This window comes from Triticum urartu, chromosome 1A (assembly GCF_056163025.1).
Source record: "Triticum urartu cultivar PI428250 chromosome 1A, HENAU_Tu73, whole genome shotgun sequence".
Taxonomy (NCBI): Eukaryota; Viridiplantae; Streptophyta; class Magnoliopsida; order Poales; family Poaceae; genus Triticum; species Triticum urartu.
In genome coordinates, this window is record NC_141873.1 from 553375790 (window position 1) to 553400049 (window position 24260).

Below are 24260 nucleotides of genomic sequence, written 5' to 3' on the forward strand. Positions count from 1 at the left end.
CAGCTTTTCTCATCTCAGTCAGTCCATCATATATCATCATAATTGCCTTTCACTTGCACGACCGAACAATGTGAATAATAATAATAGTGCACGTGCATTGGACTAAGCTGGAATCTGCAAACATTCAATAAACAGGAGAAGACAAGGCAATATGGGCTCTTTTGTCAGATCAGCAATAATGCATATAAGAGTCACTTCAACAATTTAATTATGGTCTTCTCCTATTGACCCCCAAAGAAAAGAAAAGAAATAAAACTATTTACACGGGAGAGCTCCCAACAAGTAAAAGAAGAACATGAAATCTTTTTGGGTTTTCTTTTTAATTACTACTACAAGCATGGAAATTAAACTAACTAAAAGCTACAACTAAATTTTTTTGGTTTTTCTTAAGGTTTATTAAACACACAAGAACAAAGCATAGAAAGGAAAATAAACTAGCATGGATGATACAATGAAAAGGTATGAGCACCGACATCTAGCAATGAGTGTGTGAACATAAATGTAATGCCGGTGGGAAATACGTACTCCCTCAAGCTTAGGATTTTGGCCTAAGTTGGTCTATGGCCACGGCTGGCCTGTCGGATATCCATAATAGTAGTTGGGGTCGTACTGAGATGCAGCGGCTATCACCTGCTGAGCTGCAGCGTGGCAACGAGCGGCCTATGCTCTCCTCTCGTACTCATCTGCCTCCTCTCTGGTAATAGTATATCTTCCTTTTGCCTGATGATCAAAGAAGGCAGGAGCAGGGAGAGTAATATGGACAGCACGGCGTCTGTCAAAGATGAGTCGATACTGAAGAGGTGATTTATTCCTCTCGACAAACTGGTGGTGAACCATGGCATTAAAGTCTAGGTAAGCAGGAGGTAATTCAATATCATCTTTGCGTATGGCTATACCAAGAAAATTAGCTACGCGGGTTGCATAAATTCTTCCAAAGAAATCTCCATTAAATCTATTAAGATGCAACCTACGTGCAACAATGGCTCCCAAATTATAAGATTTATCTCCTAACACAACACTCCTGAGAATACTGAGATCGGGGACACACATGTGACATGCCTCATCTTTACCATTAATGCATCAACCTACGAAGAGAGCAAAATAATGTATAGCAGGAGAGTGAATGCTCCCTATGGTGGCTTGTGTTATATCTCTAGATTCTCCCACAGTTATACTAGCAAGAATATCTCTAAATTCAGATTTGCGAGGATCCCTTATACTACCCCATTGTGAAAGTTTGCAAGAAGTGGTAAAATCCTCTAAGTCCATAGTATAAGAATTTTCATAAAGATCAAACAGGACAATTCGAGAATTACGTGAAGTTGAAAATTCAAACCTCCTCACAAAGGTACTGGTGAGCTTGTGATATTGGCTGCACTTCTCTTCCTCGAAGCTCACAAGATCAGTGTTACGCAAATATGCATTGAATTCTTCCTTAATTCCCGCTCGATCCATAAAATTTTCCGAAGGCCATTCACAAGGACGCACTGGAGCGTCTCTTGGTGGCTCTTCATCAGCATCACGCATTGCAAGCCTGGGTCCTTGCTTCCTTGAAGAACCAACTTGGAACATTTTCCTAAGCATATTTCTTCCTCTGAAAAATTCTGAAATTTTTTAGTAACTTCAAAATAAAAGTAAACCAAACTCAATAATATTGATAGCAACTACTCCTACAAGTGCCTAGAGCCTATATCATGCATCAAAACTACTTTTGACCAAATAAATTTGACATGCAAGCTCAAGAACAGGGTCACCTAAGCAGCAAAAATTTGCAATGAATAAAGCACTAGAACAAAAACTAATTGTACCAATGGAGGAGTCACATACCAAGGAACAACCTCCCCAAGCAGTTTTGTGAGAGGTGCTTTGAGCAAGGAGATCGAAAATGGCAGCAAAATGAGCTAGAACTCGTGCTTGAGCTGGATATTCGTGTTTGGGGGAGGAAGAAGGAGTGTGTGGGTGAAAGGATAAGTGGAGGAGGGCCATCGTGGGCCCACAAGGCAGGGGGCGTGCCCTCCACCCTCGTGGGCAGGTGGTTGACCCCCCTGCTGTGTTCTCAGTTCCAAATATTCTCAAATATTCTAGAAAAAAATAATATTTAAATTTCAGGGCATTTGGATAACTTTTTTGGTATTTTTATATTGCACGGATAATCAGATAATAGACAGAAAAATGTTTATTTTTATTTTATTTAATATAAATAACAGAAAGCAAAAGGGGGGTATAGAAGGTTGTGCTTTCTAGTTTCATCCATCTCATGATCATTAAAAGGAATCCACTAACAAGGTTGATCAAGTCTTGTTAAGGAACACATTCCGAATAACATGGAACCGAAGAAATTTCGAATAACACTATGTTACCTCAATGGTGATATGCACATCCCCAATAATAAGAATATCATATTTCTTCTTGACAGTAGGAAGAGGAAATTCAAAACCTCCAAATATAATCGATGGAATTTTTCCAATAGAGTTAATACTATCAACTTGAGGTTGTTTCCTCGGAAAGTGTACCGTGTGCTCATTACCATTAACATGAAAAGTGACATTGCCTTTAGTGCAATCAATAATAGACCCTGTAGTGTTCAAAAAGGGTCTTCCAAGAATAATAGACATACTATCATCCTCGGGAATATCAAGAATAACAAAGTCCGTTAAAATAGTAACGTTTGCAACTACAACGGGCACATCCTCACAAATACCGACAGGTATAGCAGTTAATTTATCAGCCATTTGCAAAGATATTTCAGCAGGTGTTAACTTATTCAAATCAAGTCTATGATATAAAGAGAGAGGCATAACACTAACACTGGCTCCAAGATCACATAAAGCAGTTTTAACATAGTTTCTTTTAATGGAGCATGGTATAGTAGGTACTCCTGGATCTCCAAGTTTCTTTGGTATTCCACCTTTAAAAGTATAATTAGCAAGCATGGTGGAAATTTCAGCTTCCGGTATCTTTCTTTTATTTGTAATTATATCTTTCATGTACTTAGCATAAGGATTGGTTTTGAGCATATCAGTTAATCGCATACGCAAATATGTCTAATCATTTCAGCAAAGCGCTCAAAATCCTCATCATCCTTTTTCTTGGATGGTTTGGGAGGAAAAGGCATGGGTTTCTGAACCCAAGGCTCTCTTTCTTTACCATGTTTCCTAGCAACAAAGTCTTTCTTATCATAACATTGATTCTTCGATTGTGGGTTATCAAGATCAACAGCAGGTTCAATTTCCATATTATTATCATTACTAGGTTGAGCATCATCATGAACATTATTATTAGCATTATCACTAGTTTCAGGTTCATTACCAGATTGTGTTTTAACATCAGAAATAGAAATATCATTTGGATTCTCAGGTGTTTCATTAACAGGTTCACTAGAAGCATCCAAAGTCCTATCATTTTTCTTTTTCTTCCTTTTAGAAGGACTAGGTGCATCTATATTGTTTCTCTGAGAATCTTTCTCAATTCTTTTAGGATGGCCTTCAGGATACAAAGGTTCCTGAGTCATTCTACCACCTCTAGTCATAACTCTAACAGCATTATCATTATCCTTACTATTCAATTCATTGAGCAAATCATTTTGAGCTTTAAGTACTTGTTCTACTTGAGTGGTAACCATAGAAGCATGTTTACCAATAAGTTTAAGTTCACCTTTAACATTAGCCATATAATCACCCAAGTGTTCAAGCATATTTGAATTGTATTTCAATTGTGTACCAAAATAAGCATTAAAATCTTCTTGCTTAGCCATAAATTTATCGAACTCATCTAAGCATGGGCTAGCAAACTTAGTAAATGGGATTTCAGCTTTATCATATCTATAGAGAGAATTTACCTTTACTACCTGTGTCGGGTTATCAAGACCATGAGTTTCTTCAATAGGTAAAGGATTAAGATCATATGTTTCTTCAACAGGCGGTAAATTAAGACCGTGTATTTCTTCAATAGGAGGTAAATTCTTAACATCTTCAGCTTTAATACCTTTTTATTTCATAGATTTTTTGCCTCTTGCATATCTTCAGGACTGAGAAATAGAATACCCCTCTTCTTCGGAGTTGGTTTAGGAATAGGCTCAGGAATTGGCTCCGAAGGTGTCCAATTATTTTCATTTGTCAACATATTATTCAATAGAATTTTAGCTTCATCCGGTGTTCTTTCCCTGAAAACAGAACCAGCACAACTATCCAGGTAATCTCTAGAGGCATCGGTTAGTCCATTATAAAAGATATCAAGTATTTCATTTTTCTTGAGAGGATGATCAGGCAAAGCATTAAGTAATTGGAGAAGCCTCCCCCAAGCTTGTGGGAGACTCTCTTCTTCAATTTGCACAAAATTATATATATATCCCTTAAAGCAGCTTGTTTCTTATGAGCAGGGAAATATTTAGCAGAGAAGTAATAGATCATATCCTGGGGACTACGCACACAACGAGGATCAAGAGAATTAAACCATATCTTAGCATCACCCTTTAATGAGAACGGAAATATTTTAAGGATATAAAAGTATCGAGTTCTCTCATCTTTAGTGAATAGGGTGGCTATATCATTTAGTTTAGTAAGATGTGCCACAACAGTTTCAGATTCATAACCATGGAAAGGATCAGATTCAACCAAAGTAATTATATCAGGATCAACAGAGAATTCATAATCCTTATCAGTAACACGGATAGGTGAAGTAGAAAAAGCAGGGTCAGGTTTCATTCTAGCATTTAGAGATAGCTTATTCCATTTAGCTAATAACCTTTTGAGTTCGTATCTATCTTTGCAAGCTAAAATAGCTAAAGAAGCTTCTTGATAAAAAACATAACCCTTAGGAATAACAAGTGATTCTTCATCATCACTTTAATCAGTATCATCAGATTGAATATTTTCAATCTCTCTAGCCCTAGCAAGTTGTTCATCAAGAAATTTACCAAGTGGCACAGTAGTATCAAGCATAGAAGTAGTTTCATCATAAGTATCATGCATAGCAGAAGTGGCATTATCAATAACATGCAACATATCAGAACGAATAGCAGAAGCAGGTGTAGGTGTCGCAAGCTTACTCAAAACAGATGGTGAATCAAGTGCAGAGCTAGATGGCAGTTCCTTACCTCCCCTCATAGTTGAGGGATAAATCTTGGTTCTTGGATCTTTCAAGTTCTTCATAATGATAAGCAGATATATATCCCAAGTGACTCAAAGAATAGAGCTATGCTCCCCGGCAACGGCGCCAGAAAATAGTCTTGATAACCCACAAGTATAGGGGATCGCAACAGTTTTCGAGGGTAGAGTATTCAACCCAAATTTGTTGATTCGACACAAGGGGAGCCAAAGAATATTCTCAAGTATTAGCAGCTGAGTTGTCAATTCAACCACACCTGGAAACTTAATATCTGCAGCAAAGTGTTTAGTAGCAAAGTAAGATGATAGTAATTGTAACGGTAGCAAAAGGTAACAGTAGTAAAAGTAACGTTTTTGGTATTTTGTAGTGATGATAGCAATAGCAACGGAAAAGTAAATAAGTGAAGCACACTATATGGAAAGCTCGTAGGCAATGGATTGGTGATGGAGAATTATGCCGGATGCGGTTCATCATGTAACAGTCATAACCTAGGGTGACACAGAACTAGCTCCAGTTCATTGATATAATGTAGGCATGTATTCCGAATATAGTCATACGTGCTTATGGAAAAGAACTTGCATGACATCTTTTGTCCTAGCCTCCCGTGGTAGCGGGGTCCTTACGGAAACTAAGGGATATTAAGGCCTCCTTTTAATAGAGTACCAGAACAAAGCATTAACACATAGTGAATACATGAACTCCTCAAACTACGGTCATCACCGGTAAGTATCCAGATTATTGTCACTTTGGGGTTAACGGATCATAACACATAATAGGTGACTATAGACTTGCAAGATAGGATCAAGAACACTCATATATTGATGAAAACATAATAGGTTCAGATCTGAAATCATGGCACTCGGGCCCTAGTGACAAGCATTAAGCATAGCAAATTCATAGCAACATCAATCTCAGAACATAGTGGATACTAGGGATCAAACCCTAACAAAACTAACTTGATTACATGATAGATCCCAGCCAACCCATCACCGTCCAGCAAGCGTACGATGGAATTACTCACGCGCGGCAGTGAGCATCATGAAATTGGTGATGGAGGATGGTTGATGATAACGATGGCGACGGATTCCCCTCTCCGGAGCCCCGAACGGACTCCAGATTAGCCCTCCGGAGAGGTTTTAGGTCTTGGCGGCGGCTCCGTATCGTAAAACGCGATGAAACTCTTCTCTGTGATTTTTTTCTCCCCGAAACACAATATATGGAGTTGGAGTTGGAGTCGAAGAGGCACCAGGGGGCCCACGAGGTAGGGGTGCGCGCCCTAGGGAGGTAGGCGCGCCCCCACCCTCGTGGACAGGTGGTGGGCCCCCTGGCCTTCATCTTTTGTAGGTATTTTTTATATTTTCCAAAAAGTTGCTCTGTGAAGTTTTAGGTCATTCCAAGAACGTTTGTTTTTGCACATAAATAACACCATGGTAATTCTGCTGAAAACAGCGTCAGTCCAGGTTAGTTCCATTCAAATCATGCAAGTTAGAGTCCCAAACAAGGGCAAAAGTGTTTGGAAAAGTAGATACGACGGAGACGTATCACACACCGATCCACCATTATTCCACACTCGCTATTTATAATATTTAGTAATATATTCTAACTTTATGATAACAACACCTACTTTTATATTTTAGCTCTCCGATGTCATACAAAGTTATCCACTTCATACCCACAACGTAGTTTTATTTCTCATTGCTAGTTGGAAGCAAACGTTCGGTGTACGTAGAGTCGTATCAGTGGTAGATAGAGCTTGAGAGAATATTGATCTTACCTTTAGCTCCGTGTGGGTTCGACACTCCATACTTATCACTTCCACCTTTGGAAATTGCTACGATGATTCCCTGCACTTGGGGATTATCAATGGCTAGTGTTAAAGGTGAACTTAAAATTATTAGTAAACATGCTTCTATGGTTACCACTCAAGTAGAACAAGTACTTAAAGCTCAGAATGATTTGCTCAATGAATTGAATAGTAAGAATAATGACTTTGCTGTTAGAGTTGCAACTAGAGGAGGTAAAGTGACTAAGGAACCTTTGTATCCTGAGGGCCATCCTAAGAGAATTGAGCAAGATTCTCAGAGGAATAATGTTGATGCACCTAGTCCTTCTAAGAGGAAGAAAAAGAAAAATGATAGGACTTTGCATGCTTCTAGTGAACCTGTTATAGACACACCTGAGAATCCCAATGATATTTCTATTTCTGATGCTGAAACACAATCTGGTAATGAACATGAACCTAGTGATAATGTTAATGATGATGGTCATGCTGATGCTCAACCTAGTAATGATAATGATGTAGAGATTGAACCTGCTGTTGATCTTGATAACCCACAATCAAAGAATCAACGTTATGATAAGAGAGACTTTGTTGCTAGGAAGCACGGTAAAGAAAGAGAACCATGGGTTCAAAAACCCATGCCTTTTCCTCCTAAACCATCCAAGAAAAAGGATGATGAGGATTTTGAGCGTTTTGTTGAAATGATTAGACCTATCTTTTTGCGTATGTGTTTGACTGATATGCTTAAAATGAATCCTTATGCTAAGTATATGAAGGATATTGTTACAAATAAGAGAAAGATACCGGAAGCTAAAATTTCCACCATGCTTGCTAATTATAATTTTAAGGGTGGAATACCAAAGAAACTTGGAGATCCAGGAGTACCAACTATACCATGCTCCATTAAAAGAAACTATGTTAAAACTGATTTTATGTGATCTTGGAGCCGGTGTTAGTGTTATGCCTCTCTCTTTATATCGTAGACTTGATTTGAATAAGTTGACACCTACTGACATATCTTTGCAAATGGCTGATAAATCAACTGCTATACCTGTCGGTATTTGTGAGGATGTGCCTATTGTGGTTGCAAACGTTACTATTTTAACGAACTTTGTTATTCTTGCTATTCCCGAGGACGATAGTATGTTTATTATTCTTGGAAGACCCATTTTGAATACTGCAGTGGCTGTTATTGATTGCACCAATGGCAATGTCACTTTACATGTTAATGGTAATGAGCATACGGTACACTTTCCGATGAAACAACCTCAAGTCCACAGTATCAATTCTATTGGAAAAAATTCAGCAATCACTATTAGAGGTTTTGAATTCCCTCTTCCTACTGTCAAGAAGAAATATGGTATTCTTATTGTCGGGGACATACATACCCCCGTTGAGGTAACATAGTGTTATTCGAAATTTCTCCGGTTCCATGTTATTCGGTATGAGTTTGTTAACAAGACTTGATCAACCTTGTTAGTGGATTCCTTTTGATGAGCAAGAGATGGATGAAGTTAGAAGGCACAACCTTCCGTACCCTCTTTTTACTTTCTGTTATTTATATTAAATAAAGAAAAAAAATATTTTTTGTCTGTTTTGTGAATTATCCATGCAATAAAAAATACCCCGAAAATAGAAGTTCTCCAATTGCCTTGAAAATTAAATAAGATTTTTTCTAGAATATTTGAGAATATCCGGCACTAAAAACACAACAGGGGGAGCAGCCACGTGCCCACGAGGGTGGAGGGCGCGCCCACCCCCTGGGTGTGCCCCCTGCCTCGTGGACCCCACGTGGGTCCCCTCCACTTATTCCAGCCACCACACACTCCTTCTTCCTCCCAAAAAAATCACCAACCAGCTCAAGCACGAGTTCTAGCTCATCTTGCTGCCATTTTTGATGTCCTTGCTCAAAGATCCATTCATAAAACTGCTTTGGGGGATTGTTCTTCGGTATGTGACTCCTCCAATGGTTCAATTAGTTTTTGTTCTAGTTCTTTATTCATTGCTGCCGGGGTTCTGATCCACGAGCACCTATGGGACCGGCGGACCGGGTCCCTTTCGGTTCGGCGGGGGCGGAGGGTCGCACGAAGAGCGGATCGAGGCGAAGCACACGAGCAGTTTACCCAGGTTCGGGCCGCACGGATGCGTAAAACCCTACTCCTGCTTTGTGGATTGTATTGAGTTCTTTCTCGGGAGCGCGGAGTGCTACAGTACACACCAGCAGCTAACGAGACTGAGCGTGAGTGTTCTCTCCTTCCGAACCCCCCCTACGTTGCGCGTGGGCGTCCTTTTATATGCTCAAGGGGTCACCGACAGGTGGCAACGTATACAAGGGTAAAAATGGAAAGGGTGCTGCGGTTGGTACAGCTACCTGCTACAGTGTATCATACCTAACCCTGACGGCAGGGGACAAGGGCATTAAATGCCCGTCGGTGTCGCCTAAATAGTGCAAAAGGGACCGCCAGGGACGCCACCGCTCGCCACGATGGCAATCTTGTCAGCGCCACTTGCCACCGCGTATCGCTGGCTGCACAGCCTCTCGCCACGTACGCCTGGAAGGGTCCCAGAGCGACACGTTGGTGGATGTGCTAGAGCACGGACATAGAGTGGTGGCTTGCCGCGGCAAGCGCCTTGCCGTGGTTGTTGTCTTGTCGCGTCCGGGAGCTTGCCGCTCACCGGGCCTTGCCGGGACACGTGGCCCGTCGCGGCAAGTTCCTTGAGATGCCTTGGTTGGCCTCCCCGGCAAGCTCCTCTTGCCGGGGTCTTGTCTCCTTGGCTTGGATATGCCTTGGTTGGCCTTCCCGGCAAGCTCCTCTTGCCGGGGTCTTGTTTCCTTGGCTTGGATACTTTGTCCTTGAATGGCTCCAAAGGAACCACGGAGGACCTTGGCGGTCACCCGGCAAGCCTTGCCGCGGGATGCTGCGACTGCCCGTGCACAAGTTCGGGATACTAGGGTACCCCTACTCTAGTACACCGACAATTGCAAATTTTTGTTGCTTAGGTGACCCTGTTCTTGAGCTTGCATGTCAAATTTATATGGTCAAAAGTAGTTTTAATGCATGATATTGCCTCTAGGCACTTGTAGGAGTAGTTGCTATCAATTTTGTTGAGTCTGGTTCACTTTTATTTTGAGTTACTAAAAATTTCAGAAATTTTTCAGAGGAAGAAATATGTTTAGGAAAATGTACCAAGGTGGTTCTTCAAGAAAGCAAGGACCCAGACCCGCAATACACGATGCGGAACCACCGAGGGACGCTCAAGTGCGGCCTTGTGAATGGCCGTCAGAGGATTTCATGGTCCAACTAGGAATCAAGGAGGAATTTGAAGCATATGTGCGTAATACCGATCTTGAGAGCTTCATGGCAGATAAGTGCCGTCAGTACCACTACCTCACTGATTCCTTTGTGAGAAGGTTTGAATTTTCATCATCACGCAATTCTCAAACTGTCATGTTTGATCTTTATGATAAATCTTATACCATGGACTTAGAAGATTTTAACACTGCTTGTAATCTCCCACAGTGGGGTAATGTTAGTGAACCTCGCAAATCTGAATATAGAGATTTTCTTGCTAGTATAACTATGGGAGAATCTAGAGATGTAACACAAGCCACCATAGGGAGCATTCATTTTCCCGCTATGCATTATTTTGCTCTCTTCATAGGAAGGTGCATAAATGGTAAAGATGAAGCATGTCACATGTGTGTACCTGATCTTAGCGTTCTCAGGAGCGCTATTTTAGGAGATAAACAATACAACTTGGGGGCTATTGTTGCACGTAGGTTGCATAATAATAGTATTCATGGAGATTTCTTTGGTGGAATTTATGCAACTCATATAGCTAATTTTCTTGAGATACCCATACGTGGAGATGATATTGAGTTGCCTCCTTCTTATCTAGGTTATGATGCTATGGTTTGTCATCAATTTGTTGAGAGGAACTACCAGTCCCGCCAGTACCGACTAATCTTTGACAGACGACGCACCTATCACGTCGCTCTCCCCGCTCCTGCTTTCTTTGACTTTCAGGCAAAGGGGAGATATGTTATAACCAGGGAGGAGGCGAACGAGTATAAGAGGACGATGGAGACAGCTCGCCTCCAAGCGATAGCTCATGAGGCAATAGCTGCTACATCACAGTACGACCCCAACTACAACTTTGGATATCCGCCAGGCCAGCCGTGGTAGTAGACCAACTTAGGCCAAAAGCCTAAGCTTGGGGGAGTACGTATTTCTCGCCGACATTACATTCATGTTCACACACTCATGCTAGTTGTCGGTGCTCATACTTTTTCATTGTAATATCCATGCTAGTTTAGTTTCCTTTTTATGCTTTTCTTCTTGTGTGCTTGATAAACCTTAAGAAAAAACAAAAAAAATTATTTGTAGCTTTTAGTTAGTTTACTTTCCATGCCTGTAGTAGTAATAATTAAAAAGAAACCCCAAAAAGATTTCTCGTTCTTCTTTTGCTTGTTGGGAGCTTTCCCGTGTAAATAGTTTTGTTTCTTTTCTCTGGAGGTCGAGAGGAGAAGAACATAATGAAAATGTTGAGTGGCTCTCTTATGCATTATTGTTGATCTAACCAAGAGCCCATATTACATTGTCTTCTATCTTGAATTGAATGCTTGCAGATTCTAGCTTAGTCCAATGCACGTGAACTATTATTATTATCCACACTATTCGGTCGTGCAAGTGAAAGGCAATAATGATGATTATATGATGAAATTATTGAGATGAGAAAAGCTAGTATGAACTCGACCTCTCTTGTTTTTGTAAATATGATTAGTTCATCGTTCCTGATTCAGCCTATTATGGAAGAAACATGTTTGCAATGACAATTAGAGATTATAGTTGCTTATGCCATGCTTAATTAGCTAGGAGCTTATAATGGTTTACCTTGTGTGCCAACATGCTATTAAAATGGTTGTGATGTGGTATGATAGTGTGGTATCCTCTTTTGAATGATTCAAGTGGCTTGACTTGGCACATGTTCACGCATGTAGTTGGAAAAAATCAACATAGCCTCTACGATATTTATGTTCATGGTTGTAATGCCCCGGACACACCCGCCGGTGGTCGTTACCCCAGGAGGGATCTAGACTGGCCCCACAGATCAATACTAGTCTTTTCTGCGCACTTTGTCCTCACTCGTGCGCACCCGGGAGCAACTTCCTGGTCGGTCACCCATCCTGAAACTACTCCAAGCTGAGCACGCTTAACTTTGGAGTTCTGTCCGAATGGGCTTCTGGAAAAGAAGGAATTCCTTATTGATATGAGTAGTCTATCATCCCTAATAAGCCAGGCTATCACAATGGTGCATTATATCCTACTCATGCTTGCATTCGGTGTTGATTATTTTTAATGCATGTTCATGACTTTTGTCGCCCTCTAGCTGGTCGCTTCCCAGTCCTTTCCTAGCCTTCACTTGTACTAAGCGGAAATACTGCTTGTGCATCCAACTCCATAAACCCCAAAGTTGTTCCATATGAGCCCACCATACCTACCTATATACGGTATCTACCTGCCGTTCCAAGTAAATTTGTATGTGCCAAACTCTAAACCTTCAAATAAACATTCTGTTTTGTATGCTCGAATAGCTCATGTATCAACTAGGTCTGTCTGTATCTTCCATGCTAGGTGGGTTATTCTCAAGATGAGTTGACTCCACTCCTCACTCACGAGAAAATGGCTGGTCACCGGGATGCCCAGTCCCATGCTTTATGCAAATCAAATCAAAATAACTGCAAACAAAACTCCCTCGGGACTCTTGTTAGTTGGAGGCACTCGTTGTTTCGAGCAAGCCATGGATTGATGCTTGTTGGTGGAGGGGGAGTATAAACTTTACCATTCTGTTTGGGAACCGCCTATAATGTGTGTAGCATGGAAGATATTGAGATCTCTCGGTTGTTATGTTGACAATGAAAGTATACCGCTCATTCATATCTATTTCAAAACCGAGCTCTGGCACCTCTACAAATCCCTGATACGTCTCCGTCGTATCTACTTTTCCAAACACTTTTGCCCTTGTTTTGGACTCTAACTTGCATGATTTGAATGGAACTAACCCGAACTGACGCTGTTTTCAGCAGAATTGCCATGGTGTTATTTATGTGCAGAAACAAAAGTTCTCGGAATGACCTGAAACTTCACGGAGATTATTTTTGGAAATAATAAAAAATACTGGCAAAAGATCAAGACCAGGGGTCCACACCCTACCCACGAGGGTGGGGGGCGCGCCCCCTACCTCATGGGCCCACTGGAGCTCCTCCGACCTCAACTCCAACTCTATATATTCGTGTTCGGAGAGAAAAAAAATAAAGGAGAAAGATTCATTGCATTTTACGATACGGAGCCGCCGCCAAGCCCTAAACTCACTCGGGAGGGCTGATCTGGAGTCCGTTTGGGGCTCCGGAGAGGGGAATCCGTCACCATCGTCATCATCAACCATCCTCCATCACCAATTTCATGATGCTCACCACCGTGCATGAGTAATTCCATCGTAGGCTTGCTGGACGGTGATGGGTTGGATGAGATTTATCATGTAATCAAGTTAGTTTTGTTAGGGTTTGATCCCTAGTATCCACTATGTTCTGAGATTGATGTTGCTATGACTTTGCTATGCTTAATGCTTGTCACTAGGGCCCGAGTGCCATGATTTCAGATCTGAACCTATTATGTTTTCATGAATATATGAGAGTTGTTGATCCTATCTTGCAAGTCTATAGTCACCTACTATGTGTTATGATCCGGCAACCCCGAAGTGACAATAATCAGGACCACTTCCGGTGACGACCGTGGTTTGAGGAGTTCATGTATTCACTATGTGTTAATGCTTTGGTCTGATACTCTATTAAAAGGAGGCCTTAATATCCCTTAGTTTCCGCTAGGACCCCGCTGCCACGGGAGGGTAGGACAAAAGATGTCATGCAAGTTCTTTTCCATAAGCACGTATGACTATATTAGGAATACATGCCTACATTACATTGATGAATTGGAGCTAGTTCCGTGTAAACCTAGGTTATGACTGTTACATGATGAACCACATCCGGCATAATTCTCTATCACTGATCCATTGCCTATGAGCTTTCCATATATTGTTCTTGCTTATTTACTTTCCCGTTGTTATTGTTATCATCACTACAAAACACCAAAAATATTACTTTTGCTATCTTTACCTTTTCCCACCGTTACCACTCCTATCATATTACTTTGCTACTAAACACTTTGCTGCAGATACTAAGTTTCCAGGTGTGGTTGAATTGACAACTCAGCTGCTAATACTTGAGAATATTCTTTGGCCCCCCTTGTGTCGAATCAATAAATTTGGGTTGAATACTCTACCCTCGAAAACTGTTGCGATCCCCTATACTTGTGGGTTATAAAGACTATTTTCTGCGCCATTGCCGGGGAGCATAGCTCTATTCTTTGAGTCACTTGGGATTTATATCTGCTTATCATTATGAAGAACTTGAGATATCCAAAAACAAGATTTATCCCTCAACTACAAGGGGAGGTAAGGAACTGCCATCTAGCTCTGCACTTGATTCACCTTCTGTTTTGAGTAAGCTTGCGACACCTATACTTGCTTCTGCTATTGATTCTGATATGTCGCATATTTTTTATGATGCCACTTCTGCTATGCATGATACTTATGATGAAACTACTTCTATGCTCGATACTACTGTGCCACTCGGTGAATTTCTTGATGAACAACTCGCTAGGGCTAGAGACAATGAAATTATTGAAACTGACAATACTGATGAAAGTGATTATGAAGGGTCTCCTAATAAATATGAATTACCTGTTGTGCCTGAGGGCTATGTTATGGATGAAGAAACTACAAGAGAATTTCTTGCTTGCAATGATAGAAGTGATCTTAATAAATTATTAGCTAAGCTTAAACAAAAAACTCTGAATGCTAGAATGAAATATGATCCTGCTTATGCTACTTCACCTATCTTTGTTACTGATAAGGATTATGAATTCTCTATTGATCGTGATATAATTACTTTGGTTGAATCTGATCCTTTTTATGGTTATGAATCTGAAACTGCTGTGGCACATCTTACTAAATTAAATGACATAGCTACCCTATTCACTAATGATGAGAGAACTCGCTACTTTTATATCCTTAAAATATTCCCGTTCTCATTAAAGGGTGATGCTAAGATATGGTTTAATTCTCTTGATCCTGGTTGTGTGCGTAGTCCCCAGGATATGATTTATTACTTCTATGCTAAATATTTCCCTGCTCATAAGAAACAAGCTGCCTTAAGGGATATATATATATAATTTTGTGCAAATTGAAGAAGAGAGTCTGCCATAAGCTTGGGGGAGGCTTCTCCAATTACTTAATGCTTTGCCTGATCACCCTCTTAAGAAAAAGAAAATACTTGATATCTTATATAATGGACTAACCGATGCTTCCAGAGATTACCTGGATAGTTGTGCTGGTTCTGTTTTCAAGGAAAGAACACCGGATGAAGCTGAAATTCTATTGAATAATATGTTGACAAATGAAAATAATTGGACACTTCCTGATCCTATTCCCAAACCAACTCCAAAGAAAAGGGGTGTTCTATTTCTCAGTCCTGAAGATATGCAAGAGGCAAAGAAATCTATGAAAGAAAAAGGTATTAAAGGTGAAAATGTTAAGAATTTACCTCCTATTGAAGAAATACATGTTCACGCATGTAGTTGAAACAAAATCAACATAGCCTCTACGATATTTATGTTCATGGTGCATTATATCCTACTCATGCTTGCATTCGGTGTTGATTAATTTTAATGCATGTTCATGACTGTTGTCGCTCTCTAGCTCGTTGCTTCCCAGTCTTTTTCTAGCCTTCACCTGTACTAACACTGGTAGAAAAAGGGCCCGTTGTCCCGGTTCGTAAGGGCCTTTTGTCCCGGTTCTGGAACCGGGACTAAAGGGTCGGTAGTAATGCCTGTCCCTTTAGTCCTGGTTCAATCCAGAACCGGGACAGATGGGCCTCCATGTGGCCTGTGCGCGGAGCCCAGGCAGGAGACCCTTTGGTCCCGGTTGGTGGCACCAACCGGGACCAATAGGCATCCACGCGTCAGCATTTCTGTGGCTGGGGTTTTTGTTTTTTTTGAAGGGGGGGGGGTTTGGGGGTTTTGGGGGGTTAATTTAGGTGTTTCATATATTGTGTTAGCTAGCTATAACTAATAGAGAGAAGTGTCCTCTCTTATGTCCGTGCTTGGTCGACGCTACGTACTATACATACGTATAGAGAGGACTAGACACGCTAGCTAGCTAGTAAGCAAATGAAGGAAATAGAAGATCGTCATGAACATATATGCATACAGAGAGAAGTGATATCGACCACCTCTCCTTCTCCGAGAGATTGGTCGAACAACAAGTTTTCATATATCTATCCGACACTACCGGCTACATATATACAATAATTATCTCTTACAAATATAATCATACGGACTCATGGTCCACATAGTATTCTCCGTCTTCAGCGATCACGTGGTCAAGAAAGAATGCCACCAATTCCTCTTGAATTGCTCGCATGCGAGATGGTGCTAGGAGTTCATCCCGCTTCCGAAACATCTAATTTAAAGAAGGGGGTCAATACATATATATATATGAATGAATGAAACTCAACACAAATGATGGTAATAAAATAAAATTGTGAATGTTGTTATTTACGTACTTCATATTGTTCGTCAGTGGAGCCCCGCTCACAGGTCGTGTGGCGGATGGACTCGCAAACGTAGTATCCACAGAAATCATTCCCTTGTTCCTGCCACAACCACTTTACAAGAAATAGAGGTCAATCAAACTGATAAGCAAGAATGCCAAATGGTATTGATGAAACTAGCGCTTGAATCACTAGTAGATGCACGGAACATGCTACTATAGTACTTACTTTCGGGTGTCTAAATTGCAGCTCCTTCGGCAGTCCCGGAGCTTTTCTGGTGAATTTTCTCCAAACCCTGCCGGACAAAGAAAACAATTACTTGATATATCAGGAAATGAACAAAGTTGCTGATATGGTGGATAATGATCGATTTAACTTACTTCTCGAGTATTTGAGTCATGTCTGCATAGTCCTGGGGATCTTTTCGTCTTGAGTCTAAGACGGTTACTAGTCCCTGCTCAAGCTTAATCTCTAGGAGAATATAGTGGAAACTTCACACGCATGCATAACTCATCAATTACATTACTATAACCTTGACTAATATATAAGGGAAACCGAATACGCACAAGACAGTAACACTCACTTGAAGTTGTAAGGAAAGAGTATTATATCTTTGTTTTCATTTATTACAAATGATCATAGCAAGTTGGCCTCGGTAGCTGCGGCATGAAATTTAACCTGAGTTGCATCTATGAGATATGTGTTAATGAACCCAATATCACCGACTTGTCTTTTCTTCAATTCGGCGATCTTCAATCTGCATAATATAGTGAGGATGATTATAAATACATGCAATGAAAGAGATGAGCTATATAGAGAGACTTAATGACAGAAGTAGTACTACTTACAGACAGTAGCAGGCGACCGTTGTTTTATCGAGGGCCAATTGGTTGAAAAACTGAAAGAACTCCACAAATGGAACAGGCAACAGTTCAATTCCAACGAGGTCATGCTCCTTTTTAACTTTCACATACAAAGTACTCCGCCCCCTAGAGTCTCTGTAGATTTTCAAGTACCAATCATGCAATCTTCGCATCATCGTTGATAGAGATCTTTCATCTTTGACGAGAGGCTACCCGTACTCGTATCTTTGTATCTGCACCTCCATGAAATCATAATGTACATCGTCGGGCAGGTAATCGCCAAGATTGCTATAACCGGGCACCATCCTCGGATCATTAGCGATGTTGTCGCTAGGCACTTTGAGCGGGGGGCACGATTGCTTCGCTTGTTCGCCGAGCTGGGCAATTTGCTTCCCAGCTCGTCGTTCTTTCAGCCTTTGATCACTGACAGTACTTCCCGACCGCTCCGCTTCGGCAAATTCCTTTCCAATAATGCGCTCATAGTTTCCTTTCGGTGGAGAATTGGGTGGTTTTGTCAGGGAAGCCAGAGTGCGCTTCGCTTTCACCGGATCTACCTTCTCCTCCGGAGGTGGATGTTTCTTTGCTTTCACCCCTTCAAAGTAGTTCCTCACTTCTCCTCGTGCGATCTCGGCGTTCTCCTCCGGGGTCCTCTCGTATGGTAACTTCTGTGGAGCCTTCAGAGAAGGACCAAATCTATATTTCCTCCCGCCTCTGGCTGTACTGCTAGACGCCGGCCGAGCAGACGGAGCGGTTGTCTTCTTTACTTGCTTACGAGGCGGAGGAGAAGGACTACGACGCGCTGGAGCAGCCAGAGCGGCGGCAGGTCTCTTCCGCCCTTGCTGACGAGGCGGAGAAGGAGGAGGCTGGCTGCTCGGGCGCGTCGGCACAGGCAGAGAAGGAGGCGGAGTGCCGCCACACGCTGGAGAAGGAGCCGGTCGAGTGCCCTGATCGTCACTCGCCGGAGGAGCAGGCGGTGGAGGAGGCGGAATGCCCTGACTCGCCGGAGGAGGAGGCGGTGGAGGAGGTGGAGTGCCCTGACTTGCCGGAGGAGGAGGCGGAGGCGTCCAGTTCAGAAGGTTGATGAGCTCCTTCCTACATAGGCATGGAGTCTTCAGAGCAGACCCCGGCCTAGTCTCCCCTTCACCGGTAGGGTGGTCAAGCTGGAGGTCCTCAAATCCCTCCGTTATTTCATCCACCATCACCCTAGCATATCCTTCTGGAATCGGCCTGTAGTGAAAAGTTGCGCCAGGTTCAGTAGGATAAACAGAGCCAACAACCGCCTTGACCTTCAAATTCATCCATTGCGTCATAAGGTGGCAATTTTGAGACTCCATGATAGCATCCATGGGATAGCTGGTAGGAGCCGTCAAGGCATGCTCCGGCTGAAGCAGCTCGGTGGAAGCCACGCTGCTTCTCCGCTGAGATGGCGGGGTAGCTTCGGGGAAGCTTCGGCAGTATGTTTGCTGCGATTTGCCTCTGCGATGAGCTCGGCGCGGGTGATCGACAGCGGTGAAGACGGGGACGGGGCATGACGGACCGCTAAACCTAGACAAATATTATGGAAAATGGAGCTTGGAGGTCGAGCTTGGAGAGGAGAAAGCTTAAGTAGTGTGGCTCGGGCATTCCATCGAACACCTTGTGTGCATAGGAGGTGAGCTAGAGCACCACCAAGCCCTCTCCCCCTCGGCCAGAGAAAAACAGAGCACTGGGGTGCTCTACTCGCGAGCGAGGGGTATATATAGGCACCTCATTGGTCCCGGTTGGTGACATGAGCCGGGACTAAAGGGGAGCCTTTGGTCCCGGTTCAAGCCACCAACCGGGACCAATGGTGGTGGGCCAGGAGCGAGGCCCATTGGTCCCGGTTCATCCCACCAACCAGGACCAAAAGGTCCAGATGAACCGGGACCAATGGCCCACGTGGCCTGGCCGGCCCCCTGGGCTCACGAACCGGGACCAATGCCCGCATTGGTCCCGGTTCTGGACTGAACCGGGACTAATGGGCTGACCCGGCCTGGACCAAAGCCCTGTTTTCTACTAGTGTAAGCGGGAATACTGCTTATGCATCCAATCCCATAAACCCCAAAGTTATTCCATATGAGTCTACCATACCTACCTATATACGGTATCTACCTGCCGTTCCAAGTAAATTTGTATGTGCCAAACTCTAAACCTTCAAATAAATATTCTTTTCTGTATGCTCGAATAGCTCATGTATCAACTAGGGCTGTCCGTATCTTCCATGTTAGGCGGGTTATTCTCAAGAGGAGTGGACTCCGCTCCTCACTCACGAGAAAGTGGCTGGTCACCGGGATGCCTAGTCCCATGCTTTATGCAAATCAAATCAAAATAATTGCAAACAAAACTCCCCCTGGGACTCTCTTGTTAGTTGGAGGCACTCGTTGTTTCGAGCAAGCCATGGATTGATGCTTGTTGGTGGAGGGGGAGTATAAACTTTACCATTCTGTTAGGGAGCCGCCTACAATGTGTGTAGCATGGAAGATATCGTCATCTCTTGGTTGTTATGTTGACAATGAAAGTATACCGCTCAAAATATTATTCATGTCTATTTCAAAACCGAGCTCTGGCACCTCTACAAATCCTTGCTTCCCTCTGGGTAGGGCCTATCTATTTACTTTCATGTTGAGTCATCATCCTCTTATTAAAAAGCACCAGTTGGAGAGCACCACCGTCATTTGCATTCATTACTGTTAGTTTACATTGAGTATGACTTGACTGGATTTCTTTTACTATGAATTACAATGTCTAGTCAGTCCTTGATCTTTAAAGGTGCTCTGCATTTATGTTTTGCGGTCTCTGCATCTTGTTATATCATATTATGATTATTTTGAGAAAGTGTTGTCACCCGAGATTTATTATAATTGCTCGCTAGTTGATTATGCCATTGATATGAGTAAACATGAGACCTAAGGGTTATTGAGAATATGGTTAGTTCATATTCTTTGCTGAAAACTTGAATGCTGGCTTTACATATTCACAACAACAAGAGCAAATAGAGTTTGTAAAAGTTTTTCTTTATCACTTTCAGTTTGTCAACTGAATTGCTTGAGGACAAGCGAAGGTTTAAGCATGGGGGAGTTGATACGTCTCCGTCGTATCTACTTTTCCAAACACTTTTGCCCTTGTTTTGGACTGTAACTTGCATGATTTGAATGGAACTAACCCGGACTGACGCTGTTTTTAGCAGAATTGCCATGGTGTTATTTATGTGCAGAAACAAAAGTTCTCGGAATGACCTGAAACTTCACGGAGATTATTTTTGGAAATAATAAAAAATACTGGCAAAAGATCAAGACCAGGGGGGCCACACCCTAGCCACGAGGGTGGGGGGCGCACCTGCCCCCTGAGCGCGCCCCTACCCCGTGAGCCCCCTGGAGCTCCTCCGACCTCAATTCCAACTCTATATATTTGTGTTTGGAGAGAAAAAAATAAAGGAGAATGATTCATCGCGTTTTACGATACGGAGCCGCCGCCAAGCCCTAAACTCTCTCGGGAGGGCTGATCTGGAGTCCGTTCGGGGCTCCGGAGAGGGGAATCCGTCACCATCGTCATCATCAACCATCCTCCATCACCAATTTCATGATGCTCACCGCCGTGCGTGAGTAATTCCATCGTATGCTTGCTGGACGGTGATGGGTTGGATGAGATTTATCATGTAATCGAGTTAGTTTTGTTAAGGTTTGATCCCTAGTATCCACTATGTTCTGAGATTGATGTTGCTATGACTTTGCTATGCTTAATGCTTGTCACTAGGGCCCGAGTGCCATGATTTCAGATCTGAACCTATTATGTTTTCATGAATATATGAGAGTTCTTGATCCTATCTTGCAAGTCTATAATCACCTACTATGTGTTATGATCCAGCAACCCCGAAGTGACAATAATCGGGACCACTTCCGGTGATGACCGTAGTTTGTGGAGTTCATGTATTCACTATGTGTTAATGCTTTGGTTCGGCACTATGTGTTAATGCTCCACTTCATGTATTCACTATGTGTTAATGCTTTGGTCTGGTACTCTATTAAAAGGAGGCCTTAATATCCCTTAGTTTCCGCTAGGACCCCGCTGCCACGGGAGGGTAGGACAAAATATGTCATGCAAGTTCTTTTCCATAAGCACGTATGACTATATTCGGAATACATGCCTACATTACATTGATGAATTGGAGCTAGTTCTGTGTTACCCTAGGTTATGACTGTTACATGATGAACCATATCCTGCATAATTCTCTATCACCGATCCATTGCCTACGAGCTTTCCATATATTGTTCTTCGCTTATTTACTTTCCCGTTGCTATTGTTATCATCACTACAAAACACCAAAAATATTAGTTTTGCTATCGTTACCTTTTGCCACCGTTACCACTACTATCATATTACTTTGCTACTAAACACTTTGCTGCAGATACTAAGTTTCCAGGTGTGGTTGAATTGACAGCTCAGCTGCTAATACTTGAGAATATTCTTTGGCTTCCCTTGTGTCGAATAATTTGGGTTGAATACTCTACCCTCGAAAACTGTTGCGATCCCCTATACTTGTGGGTTATCAATCCCTGCCTCCCTCTGTGAACGGCCTATCCATTTACTTTTATGTTGAGTCATCATCCTCTTATTAAGAAGTACCAGTTGGAGAGCACCACTGTCATTTGCATCCATTACTGTTAGTTTACATTGAGTATGACTTGACTGGATCTCTTTTACCATGAATTACAATGTCTAGTCAGTCCTTGATCTTTAAAGGTGCTCTGCATTTATGTTTTGCGGTCTCAGAAAGGGCTAGCGAGATACCATCTTGTTATATCATATTATGATTGTTTTGAGAAAGTGTTGTCATCCGAGATTTATTATTATTGCTTGCTAGTTGATTATGCCATTGACATGAGTAAACATGAGACCTAAATGTTATTGCGAATGTGGTTAGTTCATAATCTTTGCTGACAACTTGAATGCTGGCTTTACATATTTACAACAACAAGAGCAAACAGAGTTTGTAAAAGTTTTTCTTTATCACTTTCAGTTTATCAACTGAATTGCTTGAGGACAAGCAAAGGTTTAAGCTTGGGCGAGTTGATACGTCTCCGTCGTATCTACTTTTCCAAACACTTTTGCCCTTGTTTTGGACTGTAACTTGCATGATTTGAATGGAACTAACCCGGACTGACGTTGTTTTCAGCAGAATTGCCATGGTGTTATTTTTGTGTAGAAATAAAAGTTCTCGGAATGACCTGAAAATCAACGGAGATTATTTTTGGAATATATAAAAAATACTAGAAGAAGAATCCACGTCAGGGGGCCCACACCCTGTCCACGAGGGTGGGGGACGCGCCCTACCCCCCTGGGCGCGCCCCCTGCCTCGTGGGCCACCTGACGCTCCGCCGACCTCAACTCCAACTCCATATATTCGTGTTCGGGGAGAAAAAATCAGAGAGAAGGATTCATCGCGTTTTACGATACGGAGCCGCCGCCAAGCGGGAGGGCTAATCTGGAGTCCGTTCGGGGCTCCGAGAGGGGAATCCGTCACCATCGTCATCATCAACCTTCCTCCATCACAAATTTCATGATGCTCACCGCCGTGCGTGAGTAATTCCATCGTAGGCTTGCTGGACGGTGATGGGTTGGATGAGATTTATCATGTAATCGAGTTAGTTTTGTTAGGGTTTGATCCCTAGTATCCACTATGTTCTGAGATTGATGTTGCTATAACTTTGCTATGCTTAATGCTTGTCACTAGGGCCCGAGTGCCATGATTTCAGATCTGAACCTATTATGTTTTCATGAATATATGTGAGTTCTTGATCCTATCTTGCAAGTCTATAGTAACCTACTATGTGTTATGATCCGGCAACCCCGAAGTGACAATAATCGGGACCACTCCCGGTGATGATCGTAGTTTGAGGAGTTCATGTATTCACTATGTGTTAATGCTTTGGTCCGGCACTCTATTAAAAGGAGGCCTTAAGCTAGTTCTGTGTCACCCTATGTTATAACTGTTGCATGATCGATCGCATCCGGCATAATTCTCCATCACCGATCCATTGCCTACGAGCTTTTCATATATTGTTCTTCGCTTATTTACTTTTCCGTTGCTATTGTCACAATCACTACAAAACCCAAAAATATTACTTTTGCTATCGTTACCACTACTATCATATTACTTTGCTACTAAATACTTTGCTGCAGATATTAAGTTTCAGGTGTGGTTGAATTGACAACTCGACTGCTAATACTTGAGAATATTCTTTGGCTCCCCTTGTGACAAATCAATAAATTTGGGTTGAATACTCTACCCTCGAAAAATGTTGCAATCCCCTATACTTGTGGGTTATCAAAGGGGCATGGCCACCCTTGAGGCCTTTCTTTCCTTTCCCGTATGGCCCATTAAGGCCCAATACGAATTCCCGTAAATATCCGGTACTCCGAAAAATACACGAATCACTCGAAACCTTTGTGATGTCTGAATATAGCCTTCCAATATATCGATCTTTACATCTCGGCCATTTTGAGACTCCTCGTAATGTCCCCGATCTCATCGGGACTCCAAACAAACTTCGGTCATCAAATCACATAACTCATAATACAAATCGTCACATAACGTTAAGCATGCGGACCCTACGGGTTCGCGAACTATGTAGACATGACTGAGACTCATCTCCGGTCAATAACCAATAGCGGAACCTGGATGCTCATATTGGATCCAACATATTCTACAAAGATCTTTATCGGTCAAACCGCGTAACAACATACATTGTTCCCTTTGTCATCGGTATGTTACTTGCCCGAGATTCGATCGTCGGTATCCTCATACCTAGTTTAATCTCGTTAC